This window comes from Sturnira hondurensis, unplaced genomic scaffold (genome assembly GCF_014824575.4).
Source record: "Sturnira hondurensis isolate 20B ecotype Veracruz unplaced genomic scaffold, ASM1482457v3 Scaffold0006496, whole genome shotgun sequence".
Classification (NCBI taxonomy): Eukaryota; Metazoa; Chordata; class Mammalia; order Chiroptera; family Phyllostomidae; genus Sturnira; species Sturnira hondurensis.
This window is the reverse complement of record NW_028079127.1, coordinates 2,006,293-2,021,590: the sequence shown is the minus strand read 5'-3', so window position 1 is coordinate 2,021,590 and position 15,298 is coordinate 2,006,293. Positions and strand designations below refer to the sequence as shown.

General features: G+C 37.6%; 1 pseudogene; it reads right to left on the bottom strand.

Moving 5' to 3' along the window:
- Positions 1 to 7,781: 7,781 nt before the first annotated feature.
- Positions 7,782 to 8,993, bottom strand: LOC118989571 (eukaryotic initiation factor 4A-I-like; annotated as a pseudogene).
- Between the last annotated feature and the right edge of the window lie 6,305 nt (positions 8,994 to 15,298).

The window sequence follows — 15,298 nt, the reverse complement described above, 5'->3', positions numbered from 1 at the left end:
GTTAGGGAAAGGCTCCAGAAAAACCTGGATGCTGGATTGTAATGTTCAGTAAAAGAAACAAAAAAACAAAAAACCTTCATAAGCATGATAAGCATGCAGTTGAAAGGACAAGGGTATCAACTCATCCTGTAACTGCTGTAGATATATGTTATAAGGCAATCTATCAATATACCCCTTGGGAAATTGTCATGCTATAAATGTATTTGTCATGAGCTATTTACCATGCACATCTCTCTCTGTCCAGCTTTGCCTTTAGTCCTGACTTCACCAAGTAATGCAAAAATAAGGAAGCAAAGAAAAAGAGGGTGTTTATTGTACCTTTGTCAGAGAAATAATAGAAAACAACTGGGGCCATGTAGTATTTGAATTCTAGCCCCTCGATTCCTTAGCTCTGTGACCTGGCAAATGTTGTAAGTTTCAGGGCCTCCATGTATCTGTGAATAACAGATGTCCATAATGACTAGAGGAAGTAATGAAAAGAGCACATTTTACTTACTTTCCTCTTAGGAATGAGAGTTATGTCTATTGTTTTACTCTTCAAGTGCCAGGGACCTATCTGATTCCTCTGTTGTTTCTCCCTGAACCCTATGCCCAGCATAACTGCTGAGGCATTGAAACACAATCAACATTAATGTGGGCTGACAGCAAAAGGAACTCATGGCCACACCATGTCCAGAGGATGGCAGATCAATAACTTCCATCATCCCAGGAACTAGCACCAGTACAAGACAAGAAGAAGTAATTTAATAAACATTATATAGTACAATGTAGTCAAAGAAACATGAATCAAAATCCAGTTCCAGTGAGCTATGAAATCTTGGATCAACTCAGGTTACTTCTCTCCAAGTTTGTGCCCTCACTTCAAATAACGATAGCTGCCTTATAGTTGTTCAGTCATACAAGTAACAAGTAACAGTTAGATGCTAAATCAAGGTAGTATTGATATTTATTGTTATTGTTAATGTCATCATCATCATTTCTAAATGCTAGAAACTAAGCTAAGCTGTTTTTACATTTTTCTTAGGTTTCCATTGACAGCTATCAGCTCTCAACTGTGAAGTTAGTTTTTATCAAACATTTTCTAAATCTCCATGGAAGTCAGTCATTCATCTGCCTATTTATCAAATACTCATTAAGCCTCTACTTTGTCCCAGGTGTAGAACGCACTGGTGTCTAATGAATGATAACTCAAAACTTCACTGAGTACTTTCAATGTGTTAAGCATTGTGCTAAATGCTTTGCATATTTTGATTCATTTAATTCTATCCCTATGAATTATGTGTCATATTCTTATTCCAACTTTACAAATAATGAGGAAAAGTCCAATCAGTTGAGTAACTACCCAATGTCAGACAGCTAACTACAGTTAGTGCCAGAACTGTAAACCAGGAAGTTGGGATAATGAGTCTGCGTTCTCAGCCCCTACTCACCCCTGTGGAGTGGCAGCCTGGAGCAGAATATCGACAACAAGATGTTAACAAATGCTTACCTAATAAAACTTCAGGCAGCATCAAAAATCACTAGAAAATAATATAAGGCTAGAGGGAAGGAGGGCATAAATCTTGGGATCTTGGTAGTCAGTGAATTTGGGAGAGGATTATGAAAAGAATAATTGCCCATAAACCTGAATAATAAGAATGAAAAAAAAAACACATGTAGATCAAAAGGGAGGTTTTCTCAAGCAGTATCAACAGTTAGTGGGTCAGTATGTTTGAAGAACAGCAAGAGGGCCAGTGCGACTAGCCTGATATAAATAGTATTTAGATTTGCCACAGTTACAAAAGCAAGCCAAAACCTCAGGGGCTCACAAAGTTCAACACAATTCCTTGCTTGTATTACATGTTGACAGCTGCCCTATCTGAATGCTATACTTGTGGAAGAAGGAAAAGAGCCAGCACTATCAGAAACGTAAGCTATCTAACGCTAAGTGGTGTGCCCTCATTTCTGCTCACTTTCCCTCTGATCCAAGAATATCCTGTGGCCAAACCTTAAAGTGGGGTAGGGAGTGATACTCTTGACAAGTCACATGGCACAGGCAGAAGTGAGGTTGCAGTGGGGCTAGGTACTCTCCTGAGACAGAGCAGGGGTTTTTCTCTGGCTTAGCAGAAACTGATCCCGGAGTGAAAGACAAGTCTTCCTCAAGCACTGGAAAAGCCAAGTGCCTGACATTATCTGTGCCGATACTTGTCTTGGGGAGCTCTCAAACCTGTGTTCCTAAACAAAGGAAACTCCTCAGATGAACGGCTTCAAATGTTGTCACATCTCAGGTGTTCTGTTGCAGGAAGAAGTGATAAAGGCAGTTTTACTTATCAATGGTGGAGGAAGCAAATATAGTGAAAACTTACTCTGCATTATAATGCTTGCCCTACTATTAAAGGCAAATAACATTGTTGAAGTTCACGCTTCTTATCTTTAAAATGAAGACATCATGTCCACCTTTTAGATAGTTCTTTCAACATAAGACAGACACTACAGCTGACAATACTAGACACAATAAATGACAACTAGGTTTTCTTTTCTAGTGATAAAATGTTCCTTCCTTTAACTAAGAGAAGGAGAACATAAGGGTATACGATTTAATTTTACAGAAGGTTAAGAAGTTACAAAACTAAATGATGCAGAGGAAGTTGCATTCTGCTCATTCTGTGGTATCTGGAGACACTATCCCAATGCCTAGACTTGATGACATGTGGCATTTTCTCTGTGTCAGTTCTCTCCGCTTGCGATTTTTGCTTTTGCTATACTACACACACACACACACAATGTGTCTCTCATCTTTCCATGGTCTGGGCATCCTAGTATTGGTACACCCTCCATATAAATCAAAACAAGCAAAAAATTCCAGAGAAAGACAGACCTTTTCTTGCAATAAATGCTTCCAGCATTCTGTAACAGAAACCTCAGAGGCTCCTGACACTGTTCAATTAGAAGCCCACCAGGCTGGCCACCCGATATAACCTTTAAATTTTCTTGATATCCTACCACCTAGCCAAGAGCTATAGTAGCATCTGCAGATGGAAAAACTTTGGCAGAAAAAGCAATGGAAAAGACAAAATTTCCACCATAGTATAGGAAACTGCTCTGCTGTGTAGGAAAACAAAACATTTTAAAAGGAAGAGGTTCAAATGGCTTTCTCCCCCAAGGGCTTTAAGAAACTTGAAAATGAAAGCCAGTGAAATTATCAACTAAAAGGGACAGATACTATTGATCTAGAGAAGAGAGAAGGAGAAAAAAATCACCCAATGAAGTCACATTAGCAAAGGCACTGTATAAAACAAGAGAGCAGGGCAATTTTAGAAACCCAGAGGAAGGATGATAATGAAAGATAATGAATGCCTCTTCATAGGGAAGGGAAATGAACAAGAGTAGTAGGAAAAGGGGTAAGAGGGGAAGGGATATGTGAATGCTTAGAGCTGAACAACTGCCTTTTCTGTAGTGGCACACCTGGCTTGAGAAGTTTCCAAGGGTAGATGGAATGCCTGTGATTAATAGTAAAATAGACAACAATCAAAACTCCACTCTGCCACTAATTACCTATAAGACACAGGCTCAATTATCCTCCCACATTAAGTTTTGCTTTCACATTTAAGTATTATTATTTTTTTATTGTGTGGTTGCCTCTCATGTGGCCCCCAATGGGGACCTGGCCTGCAACCTAGGCATGCGCTGTGACTGGGAATTGAACTGGCAATTCTTTGGTTCACAGCCCGTGCTCAATCCACTGAGCTACTCAGCCAGGACTAAGTATTAATTATTTTATCTACACAATATATTTTTTGGAAATCTACTGTGCCAGGGAATGTGTTAAGGAAGCATAATTGTGTATAATTTGCAAGAATAATAAGGATTAAAAGCCATGGCATATGCTGTGCACTGACAAGAAATAATAACCAAGTCATCAAATGTTTACTATGTGCTGAGCATTGTTATAATTACCTTATATGTATAAATTCTTTTTGTGAAAGGGAGAACTTGAGTAATTTGGCCAAGGTCACACATTTAGTACAAGAACTGGAATTTGAAAGAAGGAAGTCTGGCTCCAGAGTCTGTGCTCTTGGCCACTATAGCACACCATCTATGACCAAGCAGAAAAGTAAGACCTTAGGCCCAGAATCCTCAGTGATAACTTAGTAAATGTTAACCATTATATTTATTATTATTCTAGACTATGGTGTACATAGCACTCAGTGAGTGCTAGATCTTAGTGTCAGATAGCCAACCTCAGAATTCAGAGTACTTTTCTTCACTGGGGAGACAGAGCAGATATGTAAAATTTTACTTGCTTCTAAATATGTAACAATGAATGAAAAACAATTAAAAATCACTTGTGTTTGAGCTTGACAGAAAGAAAAGGAAATAATGCTACATGACAAGGAAACTGAAATCCATAATAATCATCAAAGGTGAAGCTTAACTATGCAAGACCAAATATACGTCAGAGACTGGGGTTTTGATGCCTAGTAAAAACCACTCTATAGGAGCAGGAGCTGGAACCAAGTTCCTTTCTTAAAGGCAGGAACCTTGATAAGCCTACTATTTGTAAAAAGGAACACAAACAAAGCATAGCTGGGGAACCCTACAGGGAAATAACAGGAAATAAGCAGGAAGTAAGGGAAATAAGGGATATAAAGGAATAAGGGAAATAAGGGAATAAGGGAAATAAGTGGCCTGCACAAGGCCATAGCTAGAAAAGCCACCTATAAATATTAGAATATTGCATATGTGTGGACTGGGAGAGCATGGGTCAAAATCCATGAAGCTTGGAGGAGAAATTAAAATAAAAATTGTTCCTGAGTTTGCTAAACCTATAAGGTTCTTCCAGAGGCAAATATGGAATCTTCTAAGTCATTTCTCCAAACTCAGCACTCAAGAACTAGGGAGTATACCTTATTGAGCACAAATAAAATATTCTCAAAATTGATTACACAAAAGTGATAAAAATTAAATACAGTAGCAAAAATTCATACATTTAGAAACTAAACAACACACCTTCAGATTATTAAAAGGAGTGATAGAAAATTAAAATGCCAATTATGGATTACTTAAAATATGTTAATGTTGAAAGCAAAACATTTTTTAAAAGATTTTATTTATCTATTTTTAGAGCAAGGGGAAGGGAGGAAGAGAGGGAGAGAAACATCAGTGTGTGGTTGCCACTCACATGCATCATACTGGGGACCTGACCTGCAACCCAGGCATGTGCCCTGACTGGGAATCAAACCAGAAATCCTTTGGTTCATAGGCTGGCACTCAATCCACTGAGCCGCACCAGCCAGGGCTGAAAGCAAAACATTTTAAAACATGAAGAATGAATCTAAAATTATTTTAGACAAAAACTGATATCTTAAAATGTGTGCATTAGAACAGAGACATATTAAAAATTACTGAGTTAGACACACACCTCAATCAGTAAAAAACAGTAAACGTTGACTGGGGTTCTGAGACCATGACTCTGCCAGGTGATACCATCTTTTGAGATCTCAAAGGAGGCAGCACTGACCCTAGGCTTGTGCACCTTCTGTGCTGGAAGAGATGGCACTGCAATGTCTTCTGACAAAATTTGCTGTCTGTGCCCTTTACTGTGGCTTGTATTGCACTGGAGCCCATTAGAGTTGCCCTGGACAGGGCAGCTGAGTGTAATGCCAGAATGCAGGGAGTGGTCCCTCATTGTGAAGTGCTGGCCAGCACATGTGCTAAAATATTTCAGGTACCAGAGGACCCTCCTCTGAATCCACTCTGTCTTGTTGTATCTAACACTCTGGGCCTGTGATGAGAGTGGAAGCCCTGATAATCTCTGAATTTCCTTCAACACTCTTCTTTCTTGATTGGTCAGTTATTAGTATCAGAGTGTTTTAGAGTATTACAGATAGGGATCTGGATTGTTTCTCTTAGCTGACTATCCTTAGAGGCATTAATGACCTTGATACCTTTAGTACATATATTGGTAGCCTAGTGTATGTTGTGGCAAGTTACTTGAATTGCCACATGTGGTTACTAGGAATTAAGTGCCAATAAAGCTTTGGGTGACCAAATATTTAGTGCTACAGAATATTTTATTGAATGGAGCATTGGGACTATGGATTTGTTTGGTTGCTTCTAAGTTACTGAAATTGTGTAAAAACTTTTTTTGAGCTCAAGACTTTTAAGTCTCACTTCAAATTCTAGGTGATGAACCAGAAAGAAGCTCTATCTCTGTTGGTCACAGGATTGACTTTTCTGAAACATCCACCCCAAAACTAAGCCTGTGGGTCACTGAATTATAATGTAAATGAATTCACAACCTGAAAAGTCTCTCTTGTTAATTGAGAGCTTTGAATGTGAAGTAGTGGGATCTTGTAAACTGAGAAGTTCACATCCTGGTTGACCATTAAAGATAAAGACTGATCTTCTAAATTTGCTAAGCCTTCAATGGCAAGAGAAGTAGTCATCCCTTCCCCATTTGAGACAAACCTAAATGGCCTCTTCTGAAGTTGTCTTGAAGAAGACTCCTGATACTACCTCTGATACCTCTCCTAGAAGAGTTGCACATAGACAATAGAAGGCTTAATCTCAAAAAGGTACAAGAGGTCAAGTACAAAACATAACCAGAAAATACACAAAATACATCTTCCATTCCCAAATTTTTACAAAATTTTGCCAAAATATATTTATAGAAATCTAAGGAATGTGTATGGAAAATGATTCTAAAGATGTTGAGTAAGGGTGAAATAAATGTAATTATCTTGAGCTGAATTTATTGATATGGGTGCCCTAAATGGGGATTTAATCAATCAGCTCTTCCTGATTGATTAAATTAGTGCAATCATCTGGGACTGACTTGGGGACAAAAAAACAACCAAAAAAACACACACCACATACTAAACCTGACAAGCCCAAGGGAGTGCAAGCACATTCCCATAATTAGGTTCTAGCATTTATACATAAAATTTCTTTCTCAACATTTCTTTCCACTAACCTTCTACAACTTCCCTTGTCCTTCCCTTGTTCCCTTTGTCACTTTCTACTCAATCAGAAATAACCAACTTATTAAGATAAACTAGTTATTTTAACTTCTCTTAAACACACATTTCTTTCTTTCCTTCTTTTCACAATAACATTCCATCTAAATTTCCAAAGAGAAATCCTAAAAAGAGTATTATCGATAATGCAAATTTATCTTGTACACTTTCAGCAATTACCAACAGTTGGGCTATATACTCAAGGTTTGAGAAAAATCCCAAAGAACAAGTATAAGTTTTATTATGACTAATATTAGCAGACAGGTGAAGACAATAAAACTAATACAATTTGACATCAAATTATAGGTACACAGGCCTTGTTGATGTCTTGGGATAGCTGTCTATCTCTGATGTCAGTGGCATCTCATCCTCAAGAAGTCTTTCTTGGATCTTTACTGTAGGTGGAGGGAAGTGTCAGAGATAGGGGCAGTTGTCCCTATGTCCATTTGCAGTTGGCCACCTGATAAGGTCTCTTCTAACAATGTTGAAGAAAGTCTTTAATTGATGTCTTTTCCAATGGACAAACTCTTCTGGTTATCAGTTGTGGTCTTTGAAGTCTTCAAAGACCTGGGAGTACACTTGTGAAATGAATGCCACTAATTTATCAACGGGTTGGTTAATTTTTTGCGTGTGTGTGCCTCAAAAAGTGACATTTATTCAAACTAAAAAGAGAAAAAATTACAAGATATCCATCCCCTGACGCCCTCCCCCAGCCCCTCTGGCTCTTCCTCAGCCCCACAAGGACTGAACCCTGGCTGGGGTGAGGTGGCAGGCCAGTCCCTCTCAGGAGAGGTCAGCAACATTGAGGGACACCTCCTTATTCAAGGTATTATAAAAGCTTTCTATGTCTCACAGAATCCTCTTGTCTTCTTCTGTCACCATATTAATAGCCACACCCTTATGGCCAAAACACCCACCCCGACTGATTCTGTAGACATAGTTTTCCCTGTTGGTGGGAAGGTCACAGTTTATGACTAAAGAAACCTGGTGTATGTCAATGCCTCTGGCTAGCAGGTGAGTGGTAATCAATACTCTGCTAGAGCCAGAGTGTAACTCCCTCATAATTACATCTCATTCCTTTTGGTCCACATATCCATGCATGGTAGAGAAGGTGAAGTCTCGAGGCATACATATTCGCAGTGGGCCAATCAACCTTTCTTTGAGTGTTGATGAAGATGACTGCCTGGGTGATGGTGAGGGCTTCCTGCAAGTCACACAGTGTATCCAGCTTCTACTCCTCTCATTCCGGATTGATGTAGAATTGGTGAATACCCTCCAGAGTCAACTCTTCCTTCTTGATGAGAGGATCCCTCATGAACTTCTTGGTCACCTCAAGCACATCAGAAGGCATTGCAGCTGACAATAAAACCACCTGGATGTTGCTATTCACCTTTTGGAATGTATCATAGATCTTGTCCTTGAATTCATGACTTAACATTTCATCAGCTCCATCCAGTACAAACATCTTGATATATTTGGGAGACAGGTATCTATGGTTAAGCATATCAAACACACAGCTTGGAGTGCCCACAATGATATGGGGAGCTTCCATCTGCAGCTTCTGTACTTCAGCACACATGTCGGTACCCCCAATGCAGGCATGGCTGAGGCACCCATGTAATCTCCTAAAGCCATGGCTACCTTCTCTATTTGCAGTGCCAATTCTCTAGTGGGTGCCAGAACCAAGGCCTGGGTGGCCTTCAGGTCCAATTCAATCTGTTGCAGAATTGCTATGGTGAAAGTTGATGTTTTTCCTGCCCCACATTGGGTTTGAGTAATTACATCATAACCCTTGATACAAGGAAGAATGGCTCACTGCTGGATGGCAGGGGGCTTCTCAAAACCATATGCGTAGATGCCATAGAGGATGGACTCTGAGAGTTTCATGTCATCAAAGCTGTCAACATTTTCATTCCAGTTACTCTTGATGACACCTTCAGGCTCCATTGCATAAGGGCCATTGCCTCTGGATCAGGAATCCTGACTTGCAGACATGATCCTTAGAAACTAGAATAAGTTCTTGATGATGATAATGCAGAATGTTTCCTTTTAGTAAGGTTGACCCATATGTTCTTTTATCTAGATACACAAGGTAATCAGTGACTATTTAATAAGAAGAAAAGCTATGTGTTTACCAAAACAAGTAGATTTCAGGTTGAGGAGGACCATACAGAGAGTTTTTGGCCAAGAAAGATTAAAACATTCTGAAAATTTACCTAGTTAAGTTTTAATTGTACCATTTGTATGTTCTACCTATATCATGGGGTGATGGGCATAAGGAAAAATACTATAGAATAGGCCAAATATTACAAATGGATTGCATTATTTGCACAGCCAAATGAGTCCCTTGGTCCTTGTAACTCAGAGAAAATTTCCCAATTGAGAATTAATTTTTCCTAATAATAATTTATCTCCCAATAAGACTGTTGATCTCCTGCAATTTAATGCTGCAACCTAATGAAAATAACATGCAAATTATAGCTAACACATGTTTGTATTCTTGAGATAGTAGCATTTTGATAAAATCCAATTGCCATTCCACAAATGGATCTAAAGGAGGTGGGAAATGTCTTTGGGACCTGTGGTTTCCAGGATTATGTTTGGATAGGTAGGGATTTGCTATATACTTTATGAGCTACAGTAGGAGAAAGTTTCCAGCAATATTGTTTATTTCATAAAATTATCTTTTTAGGAATCCAATGTGTTAACCTATGTACATATTAAAATATATAGGTAATTGAGTCACTATAGATAAGATTGGTTTCTGATTGGGATCATATCTGTCTGGGCCAAAAGTTCCCCCTTTTTATTGCCATATCCTCTTTTCTTCAGCTGCTGCTGTGCACTAGAACTGTATTATGGTGTCTTTAAATGATCTAATAAGAAGCAAGAAACATTCTCAGGTCTAGATAATTTGGCTGTTTAGTGCTGCCTTTCTAGATATAGCATTAGCTAACTGATTTTCTTTTGATTTCATGGTGGCAGTTTTAGAATGTTATGGAATTTTAATAATTGCCAATTGTTTAAATTTCTGTATGACATCTTATATTTCTGCAACTTATTTTCTATTCTTTATGCACCACCCTGAGAAAGTTAAGAAGGCTCACTGCTTCCACAATATTCTAGAGTTTTGAGCTACACCAAAGGCATAACTACTACTAATGTGAATATTTGCTAGTTAGTACAATTAATTTAGCTTGTTGGGAAGATCTTGCTAAGGTAAATAAGAAACTTCAATTGTGTTCACCATGGAAATTATCACATATCCAGCTTGATAACATCCTTATTCATCTTTCAAAGATACATCTATTAACCAAACTAAGTCAGTATAATAAAGAGTTTTCTGTGAACCATTTCTAAGAACAAGAAGGTGGTCAGTAAACAAAAAGTAATCATGGATGTCTTCATCCTGTAAAGAAGGTAGCAAAATTGCTGGATTAAGACTGTTACATTTAGTTAAAGTAATATTAGGTGCAAAAAGCAAGAGCCAACTGACTGACAGAAGTATTGAATATTATGAGAAGTCAGTGGAAATTTAACAGAATAAGAAACATAAACAAAAGAGAGCTCATAACTATATTTTCTGTTTATTTGCATAACATGTCTATAGCAAAGATGGATGTCATACAGGGAGGGAGCTCTTTAGTTATTTAGTCTAATGTTGAGTATAATTTCCTGTAGGTAAATGATGATCTCTATGTTTTTGAGTTAAAAGTACCAAAGTGTTTCCTTTATTTTTATGTTGAAAAATTAGTTTATAATTAAGGTGTCCCACAGTGGGAACTTTAGTTAGTTCTTGAGAAATTTTATAGCTCATTTCCCCTCTGGGTCTTACTAAATTGGATTAGGTCAATTTGACTTTAATAGAACATACAGAGGCAGGGCCATTAATGAAAAACTTGGAACCCAATTGTGACAATATCAAGTTAAACCCAGGAATCCCCTAAAGCTGCTTTCTTGTTTTTAGAAGAGAAAAAGAATTCCTCTGATTCTTTATTCATCAGTAGCTTGTCTTTAGACGAGAGATGGTCAAAGTATTTTACCTGAGGTAAGTAAAACTGAAGCTTATCTTTCAAGACATTATGTTCTTTTATAGCTAGTTGTTAAGTAGGTAAATTGTGTCCTTTGGGGCTCTAGTAATGTCCTAGAGCATAAAAGTAAATTATCCACATATTGGATTAGAGAGGAATTTCTAGAAAATTTAACAATATTTACATCAGCTTTTAATAACTGGGAGAAATAGATGGGACTCTGTATATCCCTGGGAATTACATTCAAAATAAATTGGCAATCTTCCCAGGTGAAGACAAAGAGATATTGACTATCTTCTTCTGCTGGGATGCTGAAAAAGGCACTACATAAATTTACTACTGAAAAATATTGGCAGTCTACAGGAATGGCTAATAAGGTATGTGAATTTAGAACTACAAGGTGTCTAGGAATGACTATCTTATTTATAACTCTGAGAACCTGTAAAAATCTTCATATTTTCCCCTTTGATTTCTTTACTGGGAGGATAGGATAATTATAGGGGCTTGTACATGAAATTATAAGTCTTCTTTTTAAATGATTTTGTGTAATGATCTTAATTCCATGTAGTGCATCAGATCTTAAAGGACATTACCAAAGTATTAGGCAGAAGCAAAGTATTGTCAATAGTTATTTTAATGGAGATGACTGACTTGTTCTTGCCAATATCTGTTCTGGAAAGGGCCCAAAGTTGTACTGGAACATTCTGCAACAAACATTTAGTCTCAACGTTATTTTCTTTTTGTGAAAAATTTTTAAAAATTATTTCCCCAACTGGTTCAATATATGATTCATTGAATTCTAAATACATTTTATACTTCCAAGAAAAAGGAAATGTGTGTATGTGTCATGGGTTTTAAGAAAATCTCTCCCTTTCAGGTGAATTGCGGGCAATTTGAGCATTAAAAACATATGTTGCTACATAACATTCCCTATGTGGAAGGAGATTTAAAAACAGTCATTAGGTGATTAAATATCTCTACCATTTGCACAGAAGCTTTACTTGGAGGGAGAAGTCAACTTATTTGGGTAAGGTTAAGAACAGATAAAGTAGCCTAGTGTCTACAAAGGCCTTGGTAATTTCCCCTTTTATGGTAGTTTTAATTTCTTCTAAACTATTAGGAGAAGAGAAAACACCCTCTCATAGTCCTTGGAGAAACCATATATTTGCTCCTGTTTCTTTTCTCTTTCTAAATTACATTTCAGTTTCTTATAATCTTCTTAAGGTGAACAGACCTTAGAAAAGACCTTAAGAAAACCTCTACAGAAGTGTCCTGGCAAAACTTGTTTAGTAATTCTGTTGCTTTGCTCCTAGAAACCAGCAGGTATATTAATTTGAATAGGTCAGAACAGCAAGGACTACATGTTCTGACAGTTAAATAAATTTCTTTGTGAACCCATCAGGGTCCCAGACAAAATTGGGGAAATTTTAGGTAGATTCCTTAATTCTGTTCTTGTTCCAGGAATATATTCAATATATAATCACCAATTTCCTTCTTCCTGAGACTGGCTTTCCCCTTAAGGGAGATGCTAGAATTCTTCGATTATCTTTGCCTGAATTTCTGTTCTTATTTTTTTCTTGGGTCAGTAGGGAGTGGTAATGGAGGTGATATAGAGGAGACAGAGGGGGAAGAAAGAAATGAGCTTCCAAGCCCAGGCAAGGAAGCTCAGATAGAAAAGGATAGAGTTCAGGAGCTATGAGAGGGGAAGAAATGGGATGCTGGCGTTTATTAGCTTCAGAAGCTTTCTTTAGTTCAGAGGCAGTCTGTAAAATTTCTTATTAACTATTTTTATTAAAGAAGAATTTCTCTGTACTTCCCCCAGAAGTTCCAAATTTCTAATAAAGATAAGCTTCCCATTCATTTGGTTTAATTTTAGAGCTGTTTTTTTTTCTAATTTTGCATGCAAAAGTTAATTAGGTATCAAAAGAATTCCATTTTGGCCATCATGTGTTGATATCATTTCTAGTTATATCTTCATATTTCTGTAAGTACTTGCAAGTCTCCCCATTTTATGTATATCTGCAGGAGTATTAGTGGAAACTGGGGCTGAAAGTTTTTGGCCTTCGAAATCATTAACATGATTTCCTAGGTTAATTTTAGTCTTCTTTGGATGTATAAAGAATCTGAACAAACTTCTAGGATATTGTGTGATGGGTTGAAGTGTGCTATTTATGGGTTGATTCTAAGGGGCTGACACCTTCCAGGTTGCATGAAGCCCTCATACGTGTCTCAGTTTCTCTCTCCAGCTGTCTAATATAGCCATGAAGACTTGGAAGTAGGTCTAGGTAACCAACCTTTATGTGTATGTCTCTGGATGAGTCAATTATTTAATTACAGTTGAGTTAGAATTTTCTGTGGGGCTTTTGTCATCATAGTGGACACCCTGACACCTCAACAAAGAGTCTTAGTCACCTAAGAATACCTGACATCTGAGCTAGAGAGAGGAAGTACCCCTTATCTTCAGAGCAGAACAAGTTCAGCCTCTCACATATCCAGCAAAAGGCTTTGTTCAGACTCTCAGAAGGCAATTCCAATTGAAAGTCAAAGTTAAAAACCAGCAGCCCATTTTTCTCCTATCCTGAGGTCTCTCAATTCTTAATGTTTAGCTTCAAATTGAGGACTAAAGAAAAGAAAAAACCCCAGCTCAAATAAATTCAAGCCTTTTACCTTGAAACAGGGATGTCAGGAATTCCGAGAAAAACTCACCCAAGCTTGCCTGATGCAAAGCGAGAAGCCAGTAGGGCCCAGTCGACCCCGGAGAGCACCTAGCACATGTCTGGGTCTGTAAGGTGGGTCCTGGGTGGGCTTCTCTGGAATCCTTTCACTTTATGCCAAATAAATGCCAAATAAATTAAACCTTTATAAAATTATTATACGTTTATTTGAGCCAAACTGATGATAATTGCCAGGAAGAAAATCTCAACAGATTGAAAAAATGATAATGGCAGTTTCAAGCCTTATTTTATACATTACAATCAAAGAAGAAGGCATGAAATTTTACATAAAATTTATTAGTGATAGATTAGGGAGGTGGGAGAAAGCAAAGCAGAGAAATTTCTAGGATTGAATAAAAAGTAAAATGAATAGACACATACTTCTTTTTTATTTGTGGCTATAGGATAGCTAGCAGTTAACAATGAACAAAATAACAGTAACAATGAGGGGTTTTGTGGTCTCTGCTCTGGTGCAGTGAGGGGTCCAAAAAAAAAAAGAAAAAAAATCACCCTGACATTCTAAGGATATGTTATCATAGATACAAAATGACAATATACAAGCTCAGTTAAGGTAAAAATTGACCTTTGTCAGGGAAGATATGGGCCTAGGACAGGACTATCTGCCATGGCTTGGTTTAGTTAGAGAGCTTTTATTTCAGACCACTCTATGTGGCTACTTTAGGTCTCTGAGTTTGTAAGGCTTGCCATGCAGGCCTCTGCTGAGCGTGTCAGGTTTACTATGTGGCCCTCTTTTTTGTCCACAGGCTCTAACAATGTGTTTGATTTGTTAACTGAAACATAAACCAACATTTTGCAGGGTCTGTTGGGAGGTCAACAAAACAAGAATTTGGGGGATGCAGGTAAAGCAGTGCTAGAAGAGAATTTGTAGTTTGAAATGTAGACTACATTAACTGAAGGTACAGTGCCAACATTTGCCTGATAGTGTAGAGAAAATGTGTAAGGGCTATGTGAATTTGAAATGCTGGAGTGAATTTACTATGAAAGACCAGCTTATCCACTTGATAACCATGTTTTGCAAGAGGGTGCAGAATCTTTCAGGCCTTCAAAGGTACATTGGTGAGGAAAACACTGTCATTCTTGAAGTGGTTTATAGTGACCATTCTTTTGGCCAAGAATGATAATGAAAAGTGCTACTATTGAACTGGGTAACCCAGTGAGGATCATGGTAACTCATAGTAGCAGAGCCAAATGGTTTTACTTAAGCATCAAAGACTCTATGTACAAATATATTGAACCAAACATGTTGAAAAAATGATGAACATAGAGTAACTATATACATTTATATTTACATGAAATGTAAACAGACTAAATAGGCAAATGAAGGATAATTTGTCAGTTTGAATAGAAAGGCAAGGTCCTCCAGCTATATATTTTCAACAGAAGACAGTGTAATTACAAAGACCAGAAAATTTTAATGTAAGTGATGGAAAAGTACAAACCAGAAAAGACCATAAGCATAATAAAATTGGAATGGCTAGATAATATTAAATAAAATAGACAATAAGAGCATAAGTACTTCAACCTTAAAGGAGAC